We start from the raw sequence: 19,541 nt of genomic DNA on the forward strand, positions 1-19,541 counted from the left end.
GATTGAAGTGCATCCTTTCATGTGTAGACATCCAAATGGTCCAGCACCATTTGTTGAAAGAGACTAACCTTTCTCCGAAGAACTGTCTTTTCACCTTTGCCAAAAATCAGTTGACAGTACATGTGTAGCCACATCTATCTCTGGATTCTCTATTCAGTTCCATTGATCCATTTGTCTTTCTTGATGCCAATATCACACTGTCTTCATTGTTGTAGTTTTATGTCTTTCTTCTTTTTCTAAACTGTTTTGGGTATGTTGGGTCTTTTGCATTTCCATTTCCATATGAATTCTAGAATCAGCTTGTTAATTCCTATATTTAAAAAAAATCCTGCTGGAATTTTGATTAGGATTGCATTGAATCTATAGATCAACTTGGGAAGAACCGATATCTTATCCAGATTGAATCTTCTGATCCATGACTACTACATGTATTTCCATTTATTTAGGTCTTCTTTAATTTATCTCAGTAATGATTGGTAGTCACCAAGGTACATGTGTCTCCTATCTTCTCTTCAGATTTGTTCCTAAGTATTTCATATTTTACACAGATGATCATGTTGCCTGTGAATAAAGACAATAATTATACTTCTTTTCTGATTTGTGTGCCTGTTATGTCGTTTGATATGTTCAAATCTTACTGATCACCTACTTTTACTTACTAATCATCTACTTGTTCTATCAATAATTGAAAGAGGGGTGCTGAAATCTCTGATTGTAATTATGGATTTGTCTCTTTCTCCTTATAGTTCTATTGATTTTTGCTTTATATATTTTGAAGCTCTGTTATTAGGTACATAAACATTGTCATGTGCTCTTAATGCATTGACCACTTTACCATTATAAAATAACATTCTTTATACTTGATGATATTCTTTGCTCTGAAATCTACTTTGTCTGATATTAATATAGCCAAAACAGCCATTTTGTTGAAAGGGTTAACATGGTATATCCTTTTTTTTTTTTTAACCTTTTTATTTGTAACCTATCTGTATCTTTATCTTTGAAGTGTATTTTCTGTAGGTAGTATATAGGTGGGTCTTGCTTTTTTTTTTTTTTTTTTTTTTTGCCATATGCGGGCCTCTCACTGTTGTGGCCTCTCCCGTTGCGGAGCACAGGCTCCAGACGCACAGGCTCAGCGGCCATGGCTCACGGGCCCAGCCGCTCCGCGCCATGCGGGATCTTCCCGGACCAGGGCACGAACCCATGTCCCCTGCATCGGCAAGCGGACTCTCAACCACTGCGCCACCAGGGAAGCCCTCCCCACCACTCTTGAATGGGGGGCTTCTATTCTGCTTTCTCTCTCCATCTCTGTTTCCAAGTCTTCTCCCCAGCCTCACAGTCTCCCATGCCCTAATATGCCCTACTGAGCCATTCCTGGTCTCCTGGGTTCCCATCAGCCCACAGGGATCCTGGCTTGCCCCCCTCCCCCAAACACGCCCACGACTGAACTTAGTGGAGATGTCCAGTGAGAGCTGGGAGGATGAAGCTAGTCCAGAGTCCACACAGCGCCCCCTGCTGCCCCGTCCTCTTCTCCCACTAACCCTGGCCGAGGCTCAGTTTCCCCACGGCGACCGGGAGGCTCCTTGGGGGCAGGTCGTGCAGATGCAATCTGTCCCACAGCTTGACAATGACATTCCTGGAGACTGGGACCCCAGCGCCATTAGGACTGAAGTACACATCCCCTCCAAGTCTCCCTCTGGCTTCTGTAAAAAGAAAGACTGACTATTCCAAGGCTAATCCCCAAGATGAACCCCCCAGCTTCTGAGAACCAGCTTTGGTCAATAAGTGATTCTCTTCTATCCAGAGGGCAAGAATTCACCTACCTCATCCTACCACCCCATCCAACATATACCTTCAAATGATGGTGGGCAAGAGCCCCCTAGAGCGTGCAAGAGGACAGGCAGACAAGAAGTGTGCAAAGTCACTGCATTGTGTGCTGGGGTGGGAGCGGGGATTAGGGTTTCCAGGGCACAGAGCTTCCTCTGCAGCAGTAAGTGAACCATCAGGAAGGTGGGTAGGTTGTAGAAGCAACTTTGGAAAGTCCCTGGTAGGTCAGGGGTCTTGATCAGAAGTCAGGCATGCCAAGGAAGGCTGGGAAACTGGAAGAAAGACACCTCCTAGGTAGGCAGTTAACCAAGAAAACAAGACACCAGATGAACCCAGTGTCAGAAAAGCAAGTACAAAAAACATGTGGATAGGCAGGTGGATGTCATGAATGTTTAGTCTAAAGGTGCACTAGCAGACAGGTGGGTGGATTCGTAAATAGATCGAGACAATTCGTTGAGTTGCAACAACAAAGGTGACGAAGGTGACTGCCTAAAACATCCCAGGAGGAGGGTTTGGACACAGTCTGAGGACCAGGTAAACTCTGAGGGCCAATACCCCAAATCCTTCCCCGCTTTCCATCTCATTCCTCCCGCCTCACCCCTTCCCTTCATTCCTGTATCTTCAACTCTGCCTACATCACAGCTCCTGAGAGATGCTCCGGGTACAAGACACGAGCTCTAGCAAACTGTTTAGAAACTTGAGATACTCATATCCCAGGTCCCACCTAGCTATCAGACGTCATCATCCACCGGAGAGGAACTCCAGGGCTGGGGTCCTTTCTTCCCCCACAGCTCCCAACCCAGAGGCACGAGCTCGTCACCATCGATGGCTGTCACCTTCTGGCATAATGGAGATGCCATCTCGTCACTTAGGATTTTGACTTCCAGCAACTTGAGGGCTTGTAAGATATTGTCTGCTGACAACTACAGGAGAGAGGGGGCTCGGGAAGGAAAGAAAGTTGAAGAATGGAGATGATACAGCGAAAAATGATCCCTGGTAGAGAAGGGAAGAGGAGCAGTGAATCTACGGAGAGGACTGAAGCTGGACTGGGGGTGCGGGGGGGAAGGAACGGCTCAGATTAGGGACACGGGAGCCAGACCTGGAGCTGTGAATGGACGGTACCACGTAGTGCTCTGCTGACTGGAAATTCTTCCCGTCCTCCTGGCACAAGGGGACTGCGCCCAACCAGCTACCTCCATGGAGGTGGTCCTACCCGGCTGGAAGCCAGGAAGATGTCTGAGGTGTCCTCACCTGACTAGCAACCTGGAGCGCCTCCATAACGTTCTTTCCTGAGACATCACATCTCATGTCCCTTTCAGCGGGCTCTGAGGAACCTACCATAACTATAAATATCTCTGCAAGGTATAAGCTCCTGATTCAGACCGTGCCCTCCCTAGCAATTTATCCTTAGGCGATTCACTTCCCTCCGGGAGACTCTATTTCTGCATATGTAAAATAAGCATAATAAAAATTAACATGAGAACCGAAAGAGACCAGATACATCCTACTAGGTATCAACTTTCAAGATCTCATCCTGCCCTTTGGATCACATCTTTCCCCTTGAGATCATAAAGTGCCTTCTATGCGGGAGAGCTGGAGAGAGAGCTGGGGGCCGGGGTGTGGTGAGGGGGGTGCAGTGCTCGTCCGTAAGATTATGAAAATCTCTTTCTGGCTTACTTCACTCTGACACAGGGCTGGGAAGGGGAGGGTGGGACGAACTGGGCGATGAGGATTGACATACATACACTACCAGGCGTGAAATGGGTAGCTAGTGAGAACACGCTGTAAGGCAGAGGAAGCTCTGCTCCGGTGCTCTGTGACAACCTAGATGGGTGGGATGGGGAGGGAGGTCCGAGAGGGAGGGGATATAGGTATACGTACAGCTGATTCACTTCATTGTACAGTAGACACTCACACAACGTTGTAAAGCAGTTATACTCCAATTTTTTAAAAAAGTGATTTAAGCCAGAAAAATAAAAAAGATTATGAAAAACTGCTCACTATAAACTACAGTTACCTATACCCATAGCCTTGGTTAACAGTGATAGGAAAAACAGAAAACAAAAAAATGGAAAGTTGATTTAGTCTGGGCTCAGTTTACTACCAGCACAGATGGTTTGGTTATTTATTTAGATATTCTGGTTTATCTTCACTAAAGACACGCCTTATTATTACTCGCCTGTATAATGATTATCACTGTACTCACAGCAGCAGCAGCAGCAGTAGAAGCTCCCTCATAGGGTTGTTAGGAGCATTACATGAGACAATATAGATAGAACAGTGCCTGGCATATAGTAAGAGCTCAATAAATATTGATCTTTTTTTTTTTTTTTTTTTTGGCCACACCACGCAGCATGCGGGATCTTAGTTCCCCGACCAGGAATCAAACCCGAGCCCCCTGCAGTGGAAGAGCAGAGTCCTAACCATTGGACCTCCAGGGAAGTCCCTCATCAATAATTTCTACTAAACATTTAAAGAAAACATAATGCCAATTATACACAAATTCTTCCATTAAATAAAAAAAGAACATTCCTCAACCCATTTTTATGAGATTAGCATAATCTTAATACTGAAGCTTAAAAAAGATTGTACAAGAAAGGAAAATTAAGGCCAATCTTTCTCATGACTATAGATGTGAAACTCTTTTCTAAAAATAGAAAACTAAGTCCAGCAACAATATATAAAAATGACAGCAGATCACAAGGTCTGCATAAAAAAAGAAAAGCAATTTAAACCACACCCAGGGTGCTAAGTGCCCAAGCAGGATGTTTGCCTGCAACAGGAGTTCGGGTGGGTGAACACTGCCTGAGATTTCCGCCACCAGCTTTAGTGACCCCAGAGAGAGCCTTGGCCGCCCTCCGCCTCCCCAGGGGACCCTCCAAGACCAGCAGGAAGAGTTTACTCAGATAAATACTCCCCGATATGTCCGCCACCAGCTTTTCTGACCCCAGAGAGAGCCACAGCTGCCCCCCCCACTGCCCCAGGAGACCCTCCAAGGTCAGCAATATATGGAAATAGTACCTATACCAAAAATAATTTATTTATTTTTTTAATAATTTATTCTTAAAATGAGTAAAGCAGAAGCAGAGCCAGAGGACTTCATAAGTGAGATTGAAAAGGAACAGTCAGCCAGGATAGGGTAGAAACAATATGAAATGCGGCTGTGGGTCCAAAAGAATTTGGAGGAAGAAAATGTGATCATTTCAAAGAGGTCAAATAAGCTAATACTTGAAATGTTTCTTTTTATCTTTATAATTGCAAATAATGTCTAATAATGCAAAACGGTTTTAAAACAAATCACATATAAGAACAAAGTAGCAGAGAAGAAGTAGCAGTACCAATGCCAAACTATGGATTCACTTTCATTAGGCAAGAACACATCACCAGTCTCTCAGGAATATGATGGGAAGGGAGGATTTCAGGATGCTTGCACTAAGTGGGTTCAGCTCATTTCCAAGCCTGGAAAGGAGTTAAATTTAATCTATAGCAAGAAAAAAAAAGAAAGAAAGAAAGAAAAAGAAGATGAAGGAAGAGAAGGAGGAGAAGAAAAAGAAAAAGATGAAGACTTTGGGGCCAGAACTAATTAAATACGATTTATATAATTTTACTGATACTAATAGTGCCTTCATAAATTTCACACTAAATTCAAAAAAAACCAAAAAAGCAAAACCCACACCAAGATTCCAAGGGGGAGGGGATATATGTATACGTATAGCTGATTCACTTTGTTATACAGCAGAAACTAACACAACACTGTAAAGCAATTATACTCCAATAAAGATGTTAAAAAAAAAAAGTGGTTGGGGACTTCCCTGGTGGCGCAGTGGTTAAGAATCCGTCTGCCAATGCAGGGGACACGGGTTCGAGCCCTGGTCCGGGAAGATCCCACATGCCGCGGAGCAACTAAGCCTGTGCGCCACAACTACACAACCCGCGCGCCTAGAGCCCGTGCTCCACAGCAAGAGAAGGCACTACAATGAGAAGCCCGCTCACCGCAACGAAGAGTAGCCCCCGCTCAGTGCAACTGGAGAAAGCCTGTGCACAGCAACGAAGACCCAATGCCGCCAAAAAAAAAAAGAAAGAAAAACTGGTTGCCATTGAAGGATACGAAACAACTCTTCATTTGGAAAATGGTCAATAAAAAGAACAAATCAAGCAATTATCCAGCCTTTTCTAAATAATTGTACCACAGGGTAACAAAAGAGCTTATATAAGGGGCAGCATCTCTTTAGAGAAGTATGCCAACTAGTAAACGAAGAAGGAATGATACAGCAATAATACCATTTTTCAATCCATAATTAATTAACAGCTACTAACATCACACACACACTAAAAGCCAGCCCAGACGTTACTCACCTCCTGTTGGAAGAATCTGGGATAGTCTTTGCTGCCCCTCCCCATCTAACCTAAAGCCCGTGAAGCCTTTAGGTCAAGCTGCTGATTTACAGTAAATTAGGAGCGAACAGAGGCACACGTGAAACTTCAGGATCTCATCAGCAAAGCCCAACATACGGGGAAACAACCCAGTTTCTTCAATAAATAAATTGCGAGGAAGAAAAAAAAGAGAGATGAAAGCAGAAAGCTGTGGATCAAGGAAAGCTAAGAGACACTCACGGGACCACTGGAACCACAAGCCCACGGTCATGGTGCGCTACTACGCACACGTGACCAAGCAGAGTTCCAGCACCTGAGATGGACGTCAGCTTTTGGAGATGCGGCTTCGGAGCACAGCCTTACCTTCTCAGCACATACAGACCAGGCCAGGCCTGAACCACGTCCCAGAAAACCGCCTGCCACAGCGTAGAGCGGGGCTTCCCAAACCTTTTCCACAGAGAGAGGAAACGTTTCAGACTTTGCAGGCCATGCGGTCTCTGTGGCAACTGTCCATCTTGACAGTGCAACCGCTGACAATACATAAATGAAGCAGCTCGGCTGTGTTCTCAGAATACAGGACTCGGCCTCCCGGGCTGTAGTTTACCAACTGCTGCCCTGGAGCTTGGAGCCTCTTCCCAGAGCCTCAGTGACCAACCGATCCAGACGCAGACCAGCTCCAGCTCCTTCCAGAAACCCAAGCCTCACCTGTCAAAGACTAAGAAGGCTCCTCCAGACGTACAGCCCCTCCAGGCCAGAGGGTCCGTCCACCCACTGGAGGCCTGGTGGACTGAGTCCCTGCCTTACCTTGTGAGCGGTGAATCCATCTGGCCCCCAGCCACCGTCCTTGCTCGCCACCCTCCAGGCATCCACACTTCCCCACACCCTCTTGCCTTTGCTCTGACCGTGTCCTCTCCCGAGCCGGGTGCTCACCTCCCGGTCAGCTCACATGTCAATGTCACCTCTTGAGAGGTTTACCCTGGTCCCCGACAATCTATTACATTCTTCTGTTTTCCCTTCTGCGTAGCACCTATCGCTGTCTGAAATGATCGTATTTGTTTACTGTATGTCTCCTCCCACTCCTCCCAGGACTTCCCTGGCAGTCCAGTGGTTAGGACTCTGCGCTTTCACTGCCGTGGGCCCGGGTTCAATCCCTGGTCAGGGAACTAAGATCCCAGAAGCTTGGCAGCAAGGCCAAAAAAAATGTTAAGTCCCCTGAGCTCAGGAGGCTTGCCCATCTTAGTCACTGCTGTACTGCTGGCCTGGAGCAGGTTCTCAGTCCATATTCATTAAATGGAACGAATGAATTAATGAGCGGTCTCCCTGCTCTGTGCCTCCTCTCCCTGACCTACCCCTCCACCTCCACCCCTCTCAAACCCTCCACCAGGGCTTTGGAAGGCCTCCCCACTATGCCAGCTTCCCTCCATCCTCAACCCTTCCCCACAGGCACTTTTATCTCCTTTTTTTTTTTTTTTTTAGCGTGGAGTCTTAACCACTGGGCCACCAGGGAAGTCCCAAGAGTGGACTTTTTAAAAGTGCTTATCTGATTGTGTTACTTTCCTGGTTAAACCCCTGTGACGGCTTCCTGTTTCCGCCACGACTCTGGCCCAGGCCCCCCGGCACGGCAGACAGGGACCCCTCCATGGTCCCAGTTACCGAGTCTTCCTGACCCTCCCCAGCACCCTCTGTTCCAGCTAAGCTGGCCATAGAGGGTCAGGTTCACCTGGTTCTGAAACACGAGGGAAGGGGGCAGGGCGCAACCTTTAAAAGAATGACACAGCCATTGAGGTTACTACATAAACTGGTTAGAACCGATTAGGCCCAAGATGGCGGAAGATTAGACTTCCAGCGGACCTCGAGCCTCATCATACGTGCATTGTAACACGTTGGCAACTAAATGACATGCGCACCAGCACCATGACAGTTCTGAGGCCGACCATAAATGGCCAAAAAGTGGGCGGTGGCCCAACTCCTGGAAATCCCCGCCCCTTCCCCAAAATAGTTGGAATGATCCTCCCACTCGTTGGCCTATGAAATTACCCAGCCCATAAAAACTAGCCACCCCATACTTCAGGGTCTCTTGCCTTCTGAGGTGGCCCACACTCTGTAGACTGTGTTTTTCCCAGGGCCAGTCTTGCCTTTTGAGATGGACCACACTCTGTCTATGGAACGTGTATCTCTCTAAATCCACTTCTTACCTACCACTTTGTCCCTCACTGAATTCTTTCTGTCGTGAGAACCTGAGCTTTGTTAAGTCCTGAGACCAGGTATGCGATTTCAATTAAAAGACAGTGGATTCAAGTCCCAGTCTGAGTCTTGGCTGGGTTGGAGTCCCGGCCCATGGGTTGAAATCCCATCTGAGTCCTGCGGTTTCAGTTCCGCTTCCTGGGATGCCCTTCCTGGAGGCCGTGTACCCTGCAAAAAAAACTATCCTCTTGCAACACTCCGTTCAAGCATCTTCTCCTATGAGGCTTCTCCTAGGGCCCCTTCTCTCCCCACCCCTCCTTGGGAGTCTGGAGTTCCCGGGGGAGCCTTCTGCCTGAGCGCCTCACCCCACTGTTCGGCACTTCTGTGTTTCTGTGGCTGACTCACTCTTTTAGACCACGGATTCCTCCAGAGAGGGGAGTCAGCTTGGCATCCCCAGCGCCCAGCGCAGAGCCTGGCACCTAGTGGGCACTCAGTGGCCTTTGGAAAAGTGACGCAATCCTAGATCGAGCGGAGGGTGCACCTGTGGGAAGGGGAGGTGACTGCTGCCCTCTCCTGGCAATGAGAGGCACTGTCTGGACCACAGACACCTTCCCTCCCCTCCCCCCGCCCCCCCCCCCCCGCCCGAAAAAAAAGGAGGAAGGGGAGGCAGAAAAATGAGTTGGAGACTGGGGGTGCTGCTGAGCTGTCTAAAGAGACAAATTGGGCTGACGTGTTGGTGGGACACCTGTGGGCTCCTACTGGCCCCATGTCCGTGCAAGCCAGGGTGCAGAACCGGGGCGGTGCCTCAAAAGGAGGTCCGTCTCTTCAACAAGTGCTGCTTGGAAGCTGGACGGCTGTCTGCAAATCAATGAAGTTACAACACACCCTCACACCATGCACAGAAATAAACCCAAATGGCTTACAGACTTAAACATAAGACAGGACACCATAAAACTCCTAGAAGAAAGCATAGGCAAAACATTCTCTGACATAAATCGTACCAATGTGCTCTTAGGTCAGTCTCCCAAGGCAATAGAAATAAAAACAAAAATAAACAAATGGGACCTAATCAAACTTACAAGCTTTTGCGCAACAAAGGAAACCACAAAAAAAAAAAAAGAAAAGAAAAGACAACCAATGGAATGGAAAAAAGTATTTGCAAATGATGTGACTGACATGGGCTTAATCTCCAAAATATGCAAACAGCTCATACAACTCAACAACACAAAAACAAACAGCCCAATCAAAAAACGGGCAGAAGATCTTAACAGACATTTCTCCAAAGAAGACATACAGATGGCCAGTAGGCACCTGAAAAGATGCACAACATCACTAATTATTAGAGAAATGCAAATCAAAACTACCGTGAGGAACCACCTCACACTGGTCAGAATGGCCATCATTAAAAAGTCTACAAATAACAAATGCTGGAGAGGGTGTGGATAAAAGGGAACACTTCTACACTGGGGGTGGGAATGTAAGTTACGGCAACCACTATGGAAAACAGTGTGGAGGTTCCTCAGAAAACTAAAAATAGAATTACCATATGATCCAGCAACCCCACTCCTGGACATATACCTGGACAAAACTATAATTCAAAAAGATACATGCACCCCTATATTCATAGCAGCACTATTTACAATAGCCAGAACATGGAAACAACCTAAACGTCCATCAACAGAGGAGTAGATAAAGAAGATGTGGTACATATATGCAATGGAATATTACTAAGCCATAAAAAGGAATGAAACTGGGTCATTTGTAGAGACGTGGATGGACCTAGAGACTGTCGTACAGAGTGAAGTAAGTCAGAAAGAGAAAAACAAATATGGTATTTTAATGCATATATGTGGAATCTGAAAAAATTGGTATAGATGATCTTATTTACAAAGCAGAAATAGAGACACAGATGTACAGAACAAACATATGGACACCAAGAGGGAAGGGGGGGTGTGAGATTGGGATTGACCTATATACACTATTGACACTATGTATAAAATAGATAACTAATGAGAACCTACTGTACAGCACAGGGAACTCTACTCAGTGCTCTGTGGTGACCTAAATGGGAAGGAAATCCGAAAAAGAGGGGATATATGTATAAGTAGAGCTGATTCACTTTGTTGTACAGTAGAAACTAACACAATATTGTAAAGCGACTATACTTCAATAAAGTTTTTTTAAAAAAGAATGGATAAAGAAAATGTCATACATATATACAATGGAATACTACTCAGCCATAAAAAAGAATGAAATCATGCCATTTGCAGCAATATGGATGCAGCTGGAGATTATCATACAAAGGGAAGTAAGTCAGAAAGAGAAAGACAAATAACATGATATCACTCATATGTGAAAACTAAAATATGGCACAAATGAATCTATCTATGAAACAGAAACAGACTCACAGACATAGAGATCAGACTTGTGGTTGCCAAGGGGGAGAGGGTGGGGGAGGGAAGGACTGGGAGTTTGGGATGAGCAGACGTAAACTGTTATATGTAGGATGGATAAACAACAAGGCCCTACTGTATAGCACAGGGAACTATAGTCAATATCCTGTGATAAACCAGAATGGAAAAGAATATTAAAAAAAGAATATATGTGTATAACTGAGTCACTTTGCTGTACAGCAGAGATTGGCACAATATTGTAAATCAACTATACTTCAATTAAAAATTAAATTAGGGGGTTTCCCTGGTGGCGCAGTGGTTGAGAGTCCGCTTGCCGATGCAGGGGACACGGGTTTGTGCCCCGGTCCGGGAAGATCCCACATGCCGCGGGGTGGCTGGGCCCGTGAGCCATGGCCGCTAGGCCTGCGCGTCCGAAGCCTGTGCTCCCCGACGGGAGAGGCCACAGCAGTGAGAGGCCCACGTACCACAAAAAAAAAAAAAAATTAAATTAAATTAAAAAAAAAAAATAAAACCACAATGATATTTTACTGCATAACCCCTAGAATGGTTAAAAGACCAGTCAGTGTTGGCAGGGATGCAGGGCAAATGGAACTCTCATCCATTGCTGGTGGAAGTACAAAAGGGTACAACCAACTTAGAAAACAGCTTAGCAGTTCTTTATGAAGTCAAACATATAGTTACCATGGGACCTAGCAGTCCTGCTCCTAGGTATACACACAATATGAAAACATATCTCCAAAAAAAGATTTGTACAAGAATGTTCTAGCAGCTTTGTTCCTAGTAGCCACAAACTGGAAACAACCCAAAACCTCACCTGGTGAATAGATCATCAAACTGTGGTACATCCACACAACGTGATACTATTCAGTAATAAACAAAGAGCAAATTAGCAATGCAGACGACAACATCCACACCACAACGTAGGTACAACTCAGAAGCATTATGCTAAGTGAAAGAAACCAGACACAGAAGAGACACCCTGCATAATTCTTTCACATGGCATCCTAGAAAAGGCAAAACTATAAAAAGAGATGGATCAGTGGGTGCCAGGGCCCAGGGAGGAGGGTTGCTAGGGATTAACTGTGAAGGTGCGTAAGTGAACTCTGGGGGATAAATTTAGGAAATGTTCTACATCCTGATTGTTGTCGTGGTTGCATGGCTATGGGCGTTTGTCAAAACTCACTGAACTATCCGCTTAAAAGTGGTGGACTTAGCACATGTAAATTATACCTCAGTAGTGCTGATTTTAAAAATCACTTGCATGAGAGAAAGAAAAATTGGAGAATAGGAACGGGGAAAGGTAGGTGTTTTCAAGCAGCAGCTGAATGGCCCAGGGAAAGGCACACTTCCAGAAGGGGCTGGAAGAAGCCACCAACGGGAGAAGCAGCTTTGTTCGCCTTGAGGTCCTGAGAGGGAGCGTGGCGGGTGTCACATATACACCTCTTTCTTTCATGAGTAAGAAACAGAACAGAAGAAAGAAAAAGAGCTAAAAAGCAGGCAGATCAACAAAACAATACTAGTGTCTAAAAGACCAATGGAAGTCCAGGAGCAGGTAAGATGTCTGCAGGAATTCTGAAAGCTTTACTCATGCCTAGAGATGAAGCTCTAGCCATTCTTTCAAACTCTTAAATACCTGTGAGCTAAGAAGGGGGTAAACCTACTGTACAGCACAGGGAACTCTACTCAATACTCTGTAATGACCTCTTTGGGAAAAGAATCTAAAAAAGAGCAGATATATGTATATGTATAATTGATTCACTTCGCTGTACACCTGAAACTAACACAACATTGTAAGTCAACTATAGTCCAATAAAAATTAAGTCTAAAAAAGTGGGGTGGGGGATAGATGGGCAGAAAGTGGATTCGTGGTCGCCAAGGGCTGGGCGCTGAGGATGGTTGGGAGATGATAGCTAAAAGGTACAAGATTTCTTTACGGGGTGACGAAGATGCTCTACAATGGATTGTAGTGGTGGTTGCACAATTCTGTGAATATACGAAAAGCCACTGAATTGTACACTTTTGTCTGCACTGTGTGGCTTGCGGGATCTTAGTTCCCCGACCAGAGATCGAACCCAGACCTTAGCAGTGAAAGGGCTGAGTCCTAACCACTGGACCACCAGGGAATTCCCTGAATTCTACACTTTAAATGGGTGAATTATATGGTGTCTGAATTCTATCTCAGTAAGGCTGTTACCAAAAAGAAATCAATTGAATGTCTGTACAACAACTTGAAGTACTTAGTACCCCTGAATTATACACCTAAAAATGGTTAAAATGATAAATTTTATGTTATGTATATTTTACCACAATTAAAATAAATAAAAACAAATAAATCAAGTGCATTCTATATGCTGGCAATAAACAGTTAGAAAATAAACTTTCGAAAATAGCATTTATAAGAGCACCCAAACGGAGACACAGATGCAGAGAACAAATGTATGGATACCAAGCGGGGAAAACCGTGGTGGGGTGGGGATGGTGGTGTGCTGAATCGGGCGACTGGGATTGACATGTATACACTGATGTGTATAACATCGATGACTAATAAGAACCTGCAGTATAGAAAAAAAAAAAAAAAGAGCACCCAAACTAAAAAATACCTAGGAATGAATCTAATAAAAGATGCACAAGGCCTCTATACTGAAAAATATAAAACATAAAACATTGTGGAAAAAAATGAAAGAATACCAATAAAAATGGAAGAATAGATCATGTTCATGGACTGGAAGTCTCCATACTTTGAGATGTCAAATCTCCCTAATTTGATGTGTAAATTCAATGGAATCCCAGTCAGAATCCTAGATTTCTTTAACGACATTTACAAGGTGATTCTAAAATGTATACAGAAAATCAAAGAACCTAGAAGAGTCAAGGCGATCTTGAAACAGAAGGACAAAACTGGATTTCAAAACTTATTTTAAAGCTACAGCAACTAAGACGCCAAGTTATTGGCACAAGGATAATTAACAGACCAATGGAACAGAAGAGTCCACAACAGGGGCTTCCCTGATGGTGCAGTGGTTAAGAATCCACCTGTCAATGCAGGGGACACAGGTTTGATCCCCGGTCCGGGAAGATCCCAAATGCCGCAGAGCAACTAAGCCCATGTGCCACAACTAGTGAGCCCATGTGCCACAACTACTGAAGCCCGCAAGCCTAGAGACCGTGCTCCACAATAAGAGAAGCCACTGCAATGAGAAGCCCGCACACTACAATAAAGAGTAGCCCCTGCTCTCCGCAACTAGAGAAAGCCCGCACGCAGCAACGAAGACCCAACGCAGCCAAAAAAATTAAATAAAAATTGTTAAAAAACATTTTAAAAAAAAGAGTCCACAACAGGCATAAATATATGGTCACACATGATAGACGACAAAGGAGCCACCACAGTTCAGTGGGGAAAGGATAGTCTTTCAATAAATGGTACTGGGTCAATGTACATCCGTACGAAAAAAAATAAACCTCAATCCTCGCTCTATATGTAAATTTTAATCTGAGATGGATCATAGACCTAAACGTGAAAGTAAAACAAAAAAGCGTCCATTTTGAAAAGTAAAAACAAAAAAGAGAATATCTTCATGACCATGGAATAAGCAAAGATTTTTTTAAACAAGACACACATGCAAAATCACTAACCCAAGACTGAGAAGAAAGAAATAAAACTCTTTGTTCACAGATGACATGATCACCTATGTAGAAAATCCAAAAGCAAAATGAAATACTTAGGTATAGATCTAACAAAATATGTACAAGGATCTATATGAGGAAAACTACAGAACTTTGACGGAGGAAATCAAAGAACTAAATAAACGGAGAGATATTTCACGTTCATAGATATGAAGACTCAAAACTGTCAAGATGTCAGTTCTTCCAAACTTGGTGTATAGATTCAATACAATCCCAATCAAAATCCCAGCAAGTTATTTTGTTGATATTGACAAACTTCTAAAGTTTATCTGAAGAGGCAGAAGACCCAGAATAGCCAACACAATATTGAAGGAGAAGAACAAAGCTGGAGGATTAACACTACCTGACTTTAAGACTTAGTATAAAGTGGCAGTAATCAAGACAACAGAATAGAAAAATAGATCATTGGAACAGAAAAGAGAGGCCAGAAACAGACCCACATAAATATAGTCAACTGATTTTTGACAAAGACACTACGGTGGAGCCAAGCTACTCTTTTCAACAAATGGTGCTGGAACTACCTGGACATCCACATGCAAAAACATGAATCTAGACAGATCTTACACTTTTCACAAAAATTAACTCAAAATAGATCACAGACCTAAATGTAAAATCCCGAACTATAAAACTCCTAGAAGATAACATAGGAGAAAATCTAGATGAACTTGAACTTGGCAATGATATTTTAGATACAACACCAAAGGCACAATCCATGAAAAAATGGATTGATAAGCTAGACGTCATTAAAATTAAAGATGTCGGAGACTTCCCTGGTGGTCTAGTGGTTAAGACTTCACCTTCCAATTCAGGGGGTGTGCGTTTGATCCCTGGTCGGGGAGCTAAGATCCTACATGCCTCGGTACATGCCTCACCACCAAAACACCAAAACGTAAGAAACAGAAGCAATATTGTAACAAATTCAATAAAGACTTTAAAAAAAAAGTCTGCTCTACAAGAGACAGTGTCAAGAAAGTAAAAAGATAAGCCAAAGACTGGGGGAAAATATTTGCAAAAGACACATCAAATAAAGGACTGTTATCCAAAATATACAAAGAACACTTAAGACCCAACAGTAGGGACTTCCCTGGTGGTACAGTGGTTGAGAATCTGCCTGCCAATGCAGGGGACACGGGTTCAATCCCTGGTCTGGGAAGATCCCACATGCCGTGGTGCAAATAAGCCCCTGTGCCACAACTACTGAGCCCGTGAGCCACAACTACTGAGCCCATAAGCCACAGCTACTGAGCCCGTGCGCCACAACTACTGAAGCCTACACACCTACAGCCCGAGCTCCGCAACAAGAGAAGCCACCACAATGAAAAGCCCGTGCACTGCAACGAAGAGTAGCCCCTGCTCTCCACAGCTAGGGAAGGCCCGTGCGCAGCAACGAAGACCCAACACAGCCAAAAAAAATAAAATAAAATAAATAAATTTATAAACATAGGGGCTTCCCTGGTGGTGCAGTGGTTGAGAGTCCGCCTGCTGATGCAGGGGACATGGGTTCGTGCCCCGGTCCGGGAAGATCCCACATGCCGCGGAGCGGCTGGGCCCGTGAGCCACGGCCGCTGAGCCTGCACGTCCGGAGCCTGTGCTCCGCAACGGGAGAGGCCACAACAGTGAGAGGCCCGCGTACCGCAAAAAAAAAAAAAAAAAAAATTTATAAACATAAATAAATAAATTTATTTTTTAAAAAGAACAGTAAAAAAACAAACAATCTCATCAAAAAAATGGGACAAAGATCTTGACACCTTGGGACTTCCCTGGTGGTCCAGTGAGTAAGACTCCGTGCTCCCAATGCAGGGAGCCGGGGTTCAATCCCTGGTTGGGGAACTAGGTCCCACATGCATGCTGCAACTAAGACCCAGTGAGGCCAAAATAAATAAATATATTTTTAAAAAAAGATCTTGACACCTCACCGAGAAGATATACAGGTGACAAATAAGCATATGAAAAGATGCTCCACATCATATGTCATCAGGGAAAACCAAATGAAAACAGCCATGAGGTACCACTACACACCCATTAGAATGGCCAAAATCCAGAACACTGACAACACCAAATGCTGACGAGGATGTGGAGCAACAGGAAGGAGATTTCCTATTTGTTGCTGGTGGGAAAATGCAAGACGAACACTTTGCAAGACAGCTCGGCAGTTTCTTACAAAACTAAACATATACTCATCATACAATCCAGCAATTATACTCCTTGGTATTTACCCAAAGGAGTCAAAAACTATGTCCACACGAAAACCTGCACACAGCTGTTTAAAACAGCTTTATTCATAATTTCCAAACTTGGAAGCAACCGAAATGTTCCGTAGTGAATGTATAAACTGTGGTACATCCAGACAACGTAATATTATTTAGCACTAAAAAGAAAGGAGCTGTCCAGCTGTGAGAAGACATGGAGGAACCTGAAATGCATAAGACTAAGCGAAAGAAGCCAGTCTGAAAAGGCTGCAGACTGTGTGGGTCCAGCTACATGACATTCTGCAAAAGGCAAAACTATAGACAGTAAAAAGATCAGGGGTTTCCCAGGGTTAGCGGGGAGGAGAGGGATGAATAGGCAGAACACAGAGGATTTTTAGGACAGTAAAACTACTCTGCATGATACTATAATGATAGATACACATCATTATAAATTTGTACAAATTCACAGAAAGTACCACACCAACAGTGAACCCTAATATAAACTAGGGACCTTGGGTGCCCTTGATGTGTGGAAGTAGATTCATCGATTGTAACATTGTACCACTCTGATGAGGGATGTTGTTAATGGTGTGGGGGGCGATCTATGCCTGCGTGGGGGCAGGGGGTATGTGGGAAATCTCTGTGCCTCTGCTCAGTTTTGCTTTGAACCTAAAACTGCTCTAAAAAATAAAGTCTATTAAAGAAAATCTCTAACCATAAAAAATAGATTAATAAATTGAACTCAATTAAAATGTTCATCAAGAAATACCATTATGTGAATGGAAAAGAATATGAAAAAGAATGTACATATATGCATAACTGAATCACTCTGCTATACAGCAGTAATTAACACAATATTGTAAATCAACTATACTTCAATTTAAAAAACATTAAAGGGCTTCCCTGGTGGCGCAGTGGTTGAGAGTCCGCCTGCCGATGCAGGGGACATGGGTTCGTGCCCCGGTCTGGGAAGATCCCACATGCCACGGAGCGGCTGGGCCCGTGAGCCATGGCCGCTGAGGCTGCGCGTCCGGAGCCTGTGCTCCGCAATCGGAGAGGCCACAACAGTGAGAGGCCCGCGTACCGCAAAAAAAAACAAACAAACAAACAAAACATTAAAAAAATATACCATTATGTGAGTGAAAAGCCATGCCACAGACCAGAAGATTATTGCAATGTATCTGTCAAAGCAAATCTTATCTATAATATATAAAGAAATTCCACAAATTAATAACAAAAAGATAGACAATACAATTTTTTTAATAGGCCGAAAGACTTGAGTAAGTACTTCACAAATGAGGCTATACCCAGATAGCCAATAAGTATATGAAAATGTGTTCATTAACTATCAACGAATATAAATTACATAGCACTACATCCCCCTGATGGGATAAAATTAAAAGTACTGACAATACCATATTTTGGTAAGAATGTCCAGCAACTTGGAATTCATACACTCTTGGTGGGAGTGTAACTTGACACCCTGATTCTGGAAAACTGGCAGTATCTGCTAAAGCTAAATATAAGAAAAACCCTGTGACCCAGCAGTTCCATTTATTAGGTATATACCAAACTGAAATGAGCATTTATGTCCACTGAAAGTCATGTACAAGAATGTGCATAAGAAGCTTTATTCGTAATAGCCCAAAACTGGAAACAACCCCAGTATCATCAACAGAATGGACACGTAAACTGTGGTATATTCACACAATCGAGTATTATATAGCAAGGGAAGGTAATGAACTACTCCTATATGCAAGACAGTGGATGAATTTCACAGACGTCATGTGGAATGAAAGAAGCCGGTCACAGAAAGTATATACTGCATGATTCCTTCTGAATGATGTTCAAAAACAGACAAAACTAATCTATTGGGAGAGGTAGGAATAGCAGTTACTCTTGGGGATGGTTACTGCCCGGGAGGGGCCATGCAGGAGACTGTTGGGGTGCTGACGAGTTCTGTTTCTTGATCTGGTAGTTAGGGGGGTACATACCTATGTAAAACTTTATCAAGCTATACATTTATTGTTATATCTATTTTTTTTTTTTTTTTTTTTTTTTGCAGTACGCGGGCCTCTCACCGCTGTGGCCTCTCGTGTTGCGGAGCACAGGCTCCGGACGTGCAGGCTCAGCGGCCATGGCTCACGGGCCCAGCCGCTCCGCGGCATGTGGGATCTTCCCGGACCGGGGCACGAACCCGTGTCCCCTGCATCGGCAGGCGGACTCTCAACCACTGCACCACCAGGGAAGCCCGTTATATCTTTTTAAATTTTTTATTTAAAAAATTTTTTTTACTGGAGTATAGGTGATTTACCATGTTGTATTAGTTTCAGGGGTACAGCAAAGTGATTCGTTAGATGTATGTGTGTGTGTGTGTGTATATATATATATATATATATATATATTCTTTTTCTGATTCTTTTCCATTATAGGTTATTAGACGATATTGAGGATAGTTCCCTGTGCTATACAATAGGTTCTTTTTGGTTATCTATATAATAGTGTGTAGCTGTTAATCCCAAACTCTTAATTTATCCCTCCCACCCCCTTTCCCCTTTGGTAACCTTAAATTTGTTTTGCATGTCTGTGAGTTTATTTCTATTTTGTAGATAAGTTCATCTGTATCATTTTTTTAGATTCCACATATGTGATATCATATATTTGTCTCTGTCTGACTTACCTCACTTAGTATGATAATCTCTAGGTCCATCCATGTTGCTGCAAGTGACATTATTTCACTCGTGATGTTATATCTTTTTAAAAAATAAACAAATAAGATATTACCCATTTTCAAGAGCTTCCTCAAGCTCTGGGTCTCTGTGAGGCCTTCCCAGAACACTTTCCCCGCCACACACCCGACCGCCCTGCA

The 19,541-nt window shown here is 43.8% G+C and overlaps 1 long non-coding RNA gene across 1 annotated transcript; it reads right to left on the reverse strand.

Annotated features, from left to right (window-relative positions):
• Positions 1-1,044: 1,044 nt before the first annotated feature.
• Positions 1,045-11,168, reverse strand: LOC125960400 (uncharacterized). The gene is made up of 3 exons (XR_007469999.1): positions 7,755-11,168; positions 2,552-7,234; positions 1,045-1,703 (listed from the first exon to the last, which is right to left on the reverse strand). It is a non-coding gene; the product is annotated as an uncharacterized LOC125960400 (long non-coding RNA).
• Positions 11,169-19,541: the final 8,373 nt, after the last annotated feature.

This window comes from Orcinus orca, chromosome 11 (assembly GCF_937001465.1).
Source record: "Orcinus orca chromosome 11, mOrcOrc1.1, whole genome shotgun sequence".
Taxonomy (NCBI): domain Eukaryota; kingdom Metazoa; phylum Chordata; class Mammalia; order Artiodactyla; family Delphinidae; genus Orcinus; species Orcinus orca.